Below are 9441 nucleotides of genomic sequence, written 5' to 3' on the forward strand. Positions count from 1 at the left end.
GTTCTCAGGGGAGGCAGTTATGAGCTGGAAAGATACCCCCAAACTGTCTATTAATATGTATTGGCTCCTGCATTAGATTTTGTTTGGCTCATTTAGTTTCTCCTGCCCTCCACAAACAACCCGTCAGCAAGTCCTCCAAAATATACCCTGAATCGATTCACTTTACTCCCTATTACCCCCTAGCCTCACCCAGGCCACCATCACCTCCTGCCGGGATGACTGTACCGGCTCTTCCTGGTCCCACATCCACTCCCACCTCCTCCGGCTCATCTCTACACAGCAGCTGGAGGGACCTTTACAAAATGTGAATCAGTCTGTATTTTTTCCCCTGCTTGTGGGGCAATCCACAGTGGCCTCCCCTAAAGTCTGGACTCCTGACTGAGGCTCTGTCTGTGTGTCTCACCTTTCGTGCCATTCATTCTGGCCACACTGGTATCCTTTCTGTTCCTCTGATATGCCACTGTTCCTCAGTCCTGCCTTGAGGCCTTTTCACTTTCCATTTCCTCTGTCTGCAATGCCCTAACCCAGCTCATCACATGTCTTTCAGGTCTCAGTTCAAACATCATGGTGTGCCTCAATTCTGCTAAAGCACTGAAACAAAAAGGCCCTGGAATGTGCAATGGCTCAAATGCAGCAGAAGTGTGTCTCTCACTCATGTAATGGATGTGCCGATGCAGTAGGTGGCTCTCCTCCACGTGGTGATGCAGGGATCCAGGTTCTTCCATCCTTGCTGTCACTTGCACTCCACCAGGGGAAAAGAAAGAGCATGAAGGAAGCTCACCCACTTCTGAAAGCCTAGCTTTAGAAGTGGCACTCCCATCCCATTGGCAAGAGCTGGTCACATGGCCACACCTGGATGCTCAGAGAGGGCTGGGAAATATCGCCCCTGCTTGGGAGGCACTTGTCAGCTCCAGCCATATACCCACAAAGGGGAGCATGGATCTGGTGGACAATTGACTACCTTGGCCACAGTCACCTTCTCAGAGAGGCACTCCCACCCCAATCATCCCACCCAAAGAATGTCCCTTCCATTACCATACATATCATATCCCTACTTGATTTTCTTTATAGTACATTTTATTTACCTGCTAGTTTATTGTTTCTATCCCCTTCTAGAAGGTAAGCTCTAGGGTGAAAACCTTGTTTAGCTAGTTAATGCCATATTCCTAGCACCTCGATCAGTGCTTTGTCCATAGTAAATATTTAGTAAATAGGTGTTGAATCAATGAAAGGACAAATAATTTCCATTTTACCAGTGGGGACACGAGGAAACCAGTGACTTCAAGGACAGAAAATGCTTGTCCCCAGGGCTTGGCCTACGTAGGGGCCCCATTCATGTTAATTCTTTTCTTTCTCCAATGTCGATCTTGAGGCTGTAGATTTCAAGGAAAGGCTAGGCTGTGGTCTGTGAGTCAAGAGACTTGGGTTTGAGTCTGAGCCTGTGCTGACTTCTGTGTGTGCCCTTCTCCTCTCCTGTCTGGGCCTTGGTTTCCCAGCCTGCAAGACTGGGGTGGAGCAAGTTGGGTCAGTTAAACTTCCACATTCCTCAGGGCTTGAGAGTAGACGACCACCCCCAGAGTCCATCTGTACCTCCTTTTTCCAACAGCTGACCTTTGGGAGGAAGGTCTCCTCCCCTTCTTCCTCCCCGTCTACAGGCTTAATAAGGCTTAATGAGGGGCCTGGCTGGGCCCAGACACTCAGTGGCCACCAGCTCATGCTTTCACCCAAGGACAGGGTAGGGGAGCGTGGCTAATGACAGGGTCCTGGTGGGGGGTGAGCTCTCAGCCTCAGCTGGCCTTTCTGGGCCTCTATTAACAGACCACACAGGGAAATGTCTTCTCAGGGCCCATGATTTTCAATTTTCCACTGGAAAAGGCAGCCAGGAAGAGGTAACCAGGAGGCCAGAGACACTCACCTGTGCTTTTGTCAGGATTATTCTATTTGTCTTCCCATCTAGCTACCTACTTGGCCTTCCATCTGTCCTTCCACTTACCCATTCATTTACCCACCCAGGAATTCAAGTATCTGCCCACCTATTCACACGTCCACCCTTCCACCTAACCATCTACCAAGTTACCCTTCCACCCAGCCAATAATCCAGCATCCATGCAACCTTCCACCTTTTCCATGCATCCTTCTACCTACCCACTCATCTACTCCCCATCCATTCAATCCTCTGTCTATCCCTTCATCCATCTACACACACACCCATCTATCTGTCCTTCCAAGGCAGGGGGATCCAAGATCTAACTGGCGTTAATTTTGTGCCTTCGACTAAAATAGAGATGAGCAAATCATTCATTCCATTCCCTCCAGCCTTTATGTCACATGATGAAAAGTACATAGTGAAAAGTATTACTCTGTTGGCTATCAGACTTGGGATTGGATCTGAGCTCTGCTTTTACAGACTTAGTGACCTTAGACAATTTCATGCCAACATTATTTTTGAGCAGCTGCTATATGTAGGCCTCATGCTCGACACTTTACAAACGTTGGCCCGGTCGATTCTTTCATCAGCTCTTTGAGGCAGCCCCCTACTTACTTTATAGACACAGACATCTTGCTGGCCTGCCACATAAGGCTGTGAAGGTCGCACACTGCACAGCTCTTGGAGGCATCTTTTACACCACAGTCTATGGAAGCAGTATCAGAATGGGATTCAGATCTGGCTGGCTCCAAAGTCAGCAGTCTTTCTAGAACAATTCTGTTCTTTGGCACCTAACCGGACTTTCCCCCTGGCGACTGGGGTGCATTCTCACAAGTGTAAGTGCAGAATGACCCTCGTCCAAACTCTGCCCTTTGAGTGGAGAGAGGGCAGGAGAGAAAGGGAATAGACATACTGCTTCCATGACGTGGTAGAAACTCAGTCCTTGAGACGTGGCGAGAGCTGCAGATGGGGAAACTGAGCCCTAGAGAAACCCACAGGATCCAAGATTTAAAGATCCTCTGATAAACAGTGGCACCTACTGAGCACTTCCTCCAAGCTGAGGCCACATGGTGACTCAGTCTCCATAATTCAACAATGGGAATTAATAACAGCACCAACCTCACAGAGTTGCTGAAAAGATTATAGAAGTTAAGACACGTAAAGGATCTAGAATTGTGCCTGCCACGAAAAAAAAGTGCTCAAAAAATGTTACTTACCATTATTCAGAATAACCCCACAGAACCCTGTGAGGATGGAGCTTTTTCTTCCTCTAAGCCTGGCGAGTCCAAGGTCATATACACAGGCCGTGGCTGCTGCCTCCCAGCTCTCCTATCCCCCCAGATAGTCCCAGACGGGTTTGCTCTGAGTGTGGTTTTAACTAAAGCCCACACTGTCAGGTGTCAGGCTGTCTGAGAGGGTGTCCAGGAAGGCCTCCTGGGAGTGTCGTCCTGCTCCTCGTCACCCTGCACCAAGCCCGAGTTCTGGCAGATGTTGCCTAGCAACAGGATGCTGGAGTCCTTAAGAGTTCAGGCTCTGGTGCCAGACGGAAGCCTGCCATTGGCCCTTCTGAACTGTGAACGTGGCTTCGTCTCTCTGAGGCTGTTTCCTCATCTATAGGTAGCAAAGCAAACGACAGCTACCTAGTGTATAGTAGGTCCTTATGGTAAACGTTGGTTACTTACCTCCCCAGAGTCCATTCCCTCTTCTTCTGACTTCTGTTTAGGGAACCCCTTCCTGCTCTTTGGTCAGTGTAATGTGGGGCATCCCCCAAACCTTGGCCAATCAGAGTGTTGCACTCTTTGGCCACAGCTATTGGTTCAGGGTGTATGACCAAACCGGTCCAAGCAGACACTCCTAATGCCATTATGCCTCCACAGGGACCTGGGCATGAAGTCAACTCTAAAGGATGCTGAGCAAAAAAATGGAAACTCACCCTGATGACATCATTGGAACTGTTAGACCCTTCCCACCTGGAGCTCATGCCTGGGCTTTCCAGTCCAGTAGATCCCCTTTTGAGTGAGCCAGTTTGCCGGCAACCAAAGGAGTCAACTAAAACAGATACAGACATGAGGGCCCCTCACATGGGCAACGTGCCTCTTCTTCCTCAGGCTTCATTTGGTTTTGTGCCGCACACTCGGACAGGCCTGGTTCCCTGGACTAAGGGCTCTGATTGGATCCAAATTCTTTTACTTTGGAGAGTTTTTGCTCTCATGGCACCTTTTAAGTAAGGGCTCTTGCAAGCCCCTCTGCGAAGAGTTGTGCTTTTTGCTCCATGAGAATTTAGGGAACATCCCCAGAGATGGTCCTCTTTTCAATGATCCAAATTCCAAGCTCTGACTTCTACCTTCAGATGCTGCCTCTAGAGGGCTAATGAGCAGGTGATACGGGGGCAGAGAGACCCCACTGTGCTGGGTATGTAGCTCCACACTCCTCGCATTCCACCCCCGCCCAGGGGCATTCAGTAGTTCCTTACTGGCCTGGCGTTCAAGTGATGCAGAGCTGGGATTTGAACACAGGCCCTACAAATAGAAGGTTAAACTGTGAGGGGAATGGGAAGTGTCGCCACAGGGTGAGCGAGGGAGAGCTGCAGTGTCGGGAAGCCTTCCCAGAGGAAGCAGAGCTGGGACAGCTGGGGAAAATGGGCAACACTTGGCGATGCAGAGAGGAAAGGAAAGGGATCCGGCACAGTGCAGGGCATGGAGATGGGAACATGGGGTGGGGTTTTGAGTGATGGTGCAGATAGAGGCTCTAGGGCACAGAATCCTGTAGGGTCCACCTCCTATCTCTCTTATTGCCCATCCCCGTATTCCTTGCAGGGTTAGGTCCCACTCTCTCGCACTTGGACAGTTGCTCTAGATGCCTCACTGGTCTCCCTGCCTCCTGTCTGATCTTCCAGTTCACGCTCTACCAGCAGCCATCCATTCATCCATCTGACCATTCATGCATTTGTTCACTCAGCAAATATTCCCGAGGGGCAGAGACTATGTCATGTAGCACCCTGTGGCTGGAGCCTCTCCACCTGGCTGACCTTGCTTCTCTTCCCTGGCTTCCTGGGCAGGATGCCCCCATCCCCCACCCTCAGATTACATCTCATCACAACATTTATTACAAGACATCAGTTGTCTGGACTATAAGCTCCTTGAAGGCAGAAACTTTGATTCCAGAGACCCAGTGCTGAGTTGGATTAAAGGAAGGAGTTCTTATAAGGGACAAAAGTAGGATCCTGAGGTTCCACAGCTTGGGGTAGAATCCCAGCTGCAGCATTCTCCAGTCATATAACTCCGAGCAAGCTCTTCATCTCATTGAGCTTCAGTGAACACATCTGTAAAGTGGGAGATAATAGCGTCTGCTTCAAGGATGAAATGAGGGAATCCACATGACACATGTAGGGAGACTCCTGAGAGGTAGACAGTGCCTGGTCAGCGGGAGCCTCTGTATCACAATCATGGTTACGTAACAACGGGCAGGTGGAGTGGTCGCTGGGGTCTCTGCCCGTATCCCCTCAGCCACCCATTCTGGCTGATGGGAATATCGGCTACTGATGGCTCCCAGCTGGGAACTGCCCTGCCCAAGGACACATCCTTTCCGGGGAGCAACCCCTGGTGACGTGTAATATAAATCACCAAATTTGTATTTGGTGATTTGTATTACAAATATTCGACTATACCCCTCAGCTGGGGGCAACCCTGAAGGGCCATCTCAACTCCAGAGCTCCTTGTGGGATCAGTTGAGATTTCTGTCGCAACTCCACCATGTGTCAGCTTTACTGTCCCCGCAGTCCTGTCTTCCCCACCGTCTCACAGGTAGTCCTGAGAGCTCTCACGAATAAACCCCTGAACACAGACCTCCATCTCAGGAACCAGTGGAAGAGCACAGGTGTGGCAGGAGTTCCAGGGCAGGAACCCGGGAGGGTGGAGATGGAAAGGAAGGCCAGAAGAAGAGGGTGGGGCCCTGGCCCAGAAAAGCCAGGTGGCCCCGTTCTGGGTCTCTGGAACATTCCAACCTTCCTCCTGCCCTTGTCTTCATGGCCCGCCTTGTTCCTTGCTGACTGATCACAGTGGTTGGGGATGCTGGCTTTGGGGCCCTCTCTTGAGTTTAAGTTTGAGTCCCAATTCTGTTTCTGACCCTCTGTGGAACTTTGGGCAAGTCCTTTCACTTCTTCAGGCCTCAGTGGTGCGAAGTGTATAATGGGTCCGGGGAGAATCAACAAGGGGCACACAGAGCTCTTAGCACAGTGCCTGGGGGGCAGAGAGCATAAATGCTACCTCCTATGCAATCCCTCTGATGGTCGTTTACGAATCAACCTGCCTGGGCAGGGTCACCATTTTCACATTTCCCCCTTAAGCCTTTCTTCTCTGAAACCTCCATAACTGATCAAGTTTCCTAGGGCTTTCCAGAAATCACAGAAGGTTTGTCCATTTGGAAAGTTTCATTCTATGCCCTTTTGTTCCATAATAGCTGATAGGATATCAAATGAGAACGGCTCGCTGGAACTGAGGTGTTACTGTGTGCCAGGCAGGGGTCTAAGAGCTCTGCAGGGATTGAACTTTCACAGTAAGCTTGTGATATGGGTATTATATTAAAAGGTAAGGAAACTGAGGCTCAGAGAGGCTAGGCAATATGATCACACAACAAGCAAGTGGAGTAAGGCCATGTTGGGTAATGGCTAAGATGCAAGGCAGACCGGACTGGAGTAGGATCCATGGTCCCTGGCTCCACCTTTATTAGCGGTGTGTTCTTGGGTAAATTCATCTTTAACTTTGCTGTGCCCCAGTTTCTTTATTTATAAAATGGGGATAATAATAACCCCTCTTTCACTGACCATTGAGATTAAATAAGATAATACATGTATAATGCCTGGTGCATATTTTTATTCGCCCTACACCATACTCTGAGTACCTACCATGGGCTAGGTACTGTTCTAGGTGCTGGGGGCAGAGAAGTGAATAAACAGACACAGTTCCTGCCACCATGGGGCAGATGTCCTGGAAGTAAAGGCTAACTAGAATAACAGCTAACTGAATTTTAGCTGATATTCTTAGCTAGAATTTGAACCCACATCTATTTGAGCCCTCAGAGAGGCCTCCCTCATCCCCTTGCCCTGCAATATTTTCACCATAGCTCTTATCACTCCCCATATAATAGGGATCTGTTTATTTTGCCTCGGATGAGTCTCTTCCATGGAATGTAAATGCTTCTTGGGCCTTTACTTGTCTCTAAAATGGGACAATGACATCTAGGCTGTCTGGACATTTCTATTAGCTAATGTTTTCAAATCAGTGCAATAGACAAGGTTTGTTGTCCTAATAAAAGAATACTCAGAGCAAGGAGTGATTTGTTCTGACCCAAGAAGAGTCAGAGGAGGGAGTTAGGAGGCAGGGCTGTTTGAGCTTAGCCCTGACGGTGAATAGGATATGAAACATCAGAGAAAGATAAGAAGGCATTCCAGACAGGGGCAACTGCCTTAGCAAAGGCCTAGAGGTTTGTATTCAAGCCCCAACTCATCCAAGTTCTAGCTTATTTCTCCAGGCAGGCTGATCTCTCTCTCCTCCCACTTGTTTAATGCTGAGGGGCAAGCACATAACACTTTAACACACACCATTCAGCATTGGTTACTGACGTTTCCAGCAATGTGTTGCCCTGGGCTTCCTGGTGAGTGTCAGGGCATCCGCAGGCAACTGTTTTCACCACTTACTTATTTAATTTGTTGTTTCATAATGAATTTGTTTATTTGCTCAACAAATATTTCTCAAGGGCCTCCTCCATGCCAGGTCAGATGCTGGTACCCAACATCAGGACACACTTCCTGCACTGGAGGAGCTCATGGTCTCATGGGAAGAACAGATGAGAACAATCCATGCTGACAATAAAATAGATGGTGTGACATCTGTGAAGAGAGCAAACAAGAGGGTGAGAGATGATGTTAGAGGAATCCTGATTTCTTTGGGGTAGTCAGGGAAGGCTCCCTAGAGGAAGTGACCATCAAGCTGAAGGAGAAGAAGGAATGGCTGTGAGGAAGAGTGAAGAGAAGGGTGTTCCTGGCAGAGGGAACATTATGTGCAAAGCCTTGAGGTGGGAAAGGGTTTGACATGTCTGGAACTGGAAAGAGGCCAGGGTGGTGACAGTAGAGCCAGCTAGGGGTTAAGAGTGGGAGATGGGGTCAGGGTACACAGGGCCTTGCAGGCCATAGTCAAGAGTTTGGTTTTCGCTTGGAGCATGATGGGAAACTATTGGGAAGTGTCAAGTGGGAAAATGAGAAAATCCTTTGCCTGCCAGGGGCCATGGGGTAGCCAGAGGGGCAGCTGCCCTAGGCACCTGGACAAGAGATGCTGGACATTTGTCTCCCTTCCCCACACCTGATGCTTTAATCACTTTGTTTGCACACACCTTGTACTGGAAACTCAGTACCTAGGAACATAATCCCTTTCATTGTCGGGTAGTTTGAGCTGAAGGAACATGGTCCCTTTGATCAGTGATTCTCAAACGTTTTTGTCTTGAGCTCCCTTTATACCCTTAAAAGTTGAAGACCCCAAAGAGCTTCTGTTCATGTGGATTATATCTAGAGCCAGGACCATGGGGAGTTAAATAAGCATAAAATTTAAAGGGTGCCAAAAATCTCAATAATCACGATAATTTTTTTTTTTTTTTTGGTGGTACGCGGGCCTCTCACTGTTGTGGCCTCTCCCGTTGCGGAGCACAGGCTCCGGACGTGCAGGCTCAGCAGCCATAGCTCACGGGCCCAGGCGCTCCGCGGCATGTGGGATCTTCCCGGACTGGGGCACGAACCCACGTCCCCTGCATCGGTGGGCGGACTCTCAACCACTGCGCCACCAGGTAAGCCCACATGAAAAATATTTTAATGCAATATTTTGAAAACTCCATATTGGAGCCTGAGGCGAAAGGAAAAGAAAAAATCAGTAATACTGATCTTTATTGAAAATTGATATTTTGTTCATGAATTTTTTTTTGCATTAATTTTTTTTGTTGTTTTTGAAGCGATAGTGCTGTCATGTGTCACATCAACTTTGGAAAATTCCACTAAGAGTGATAAGGGCAAATGATGTCTCAGTGTTGTAAAAATCATTTTGACGTTATGGACCCCCTGGAATGGTCTCAGGACCCCAGAGATTGCAGACTGTACTTTGGGAACCATTGCTTTTGATGGAACCAAAATATCCAGATGGTTTCTACCCTTTGGTGTTAGGTCTGCCCCGGAGAACTCCACCTGTCTCTCCTCTGTCTTCAAGGAGGCAGCACTCGGGAGGCTAAGCTTTAGAATTCAGGACACTGCTCCAGGCTAAAGACCTCCCAGTGCATGGGCTTCCCACTCACCTCTCCCCATCCCTCCCCTGGACGAGCCCCATTTGGTTGATGTCATTGAAAGATCAAGGGCCTCCAGTTAGGAGCTGCTTTCCCAGGTGTGGCCTGAGAAGCATGGAGCCTGTGAAGGCCTATCACCCCCTGCCTTGGGACACTCCCTCTCTCTTCCTGCCCTGGGGTCTTTTCATGTCCCC

Source organism: Phocoena phocoena, chromosome 15 (assembly GCF_963924675.1).
Source record: "Phocoena phocoena chromosome 15, mPhoPho1.1, whole genome shotgun sequence".
NCBI lineage: Eukaryota > Metazoa > Chordata > Mammalia > Artiodactyla > Phocoenidae > Phocoena > Phocoena phocoena.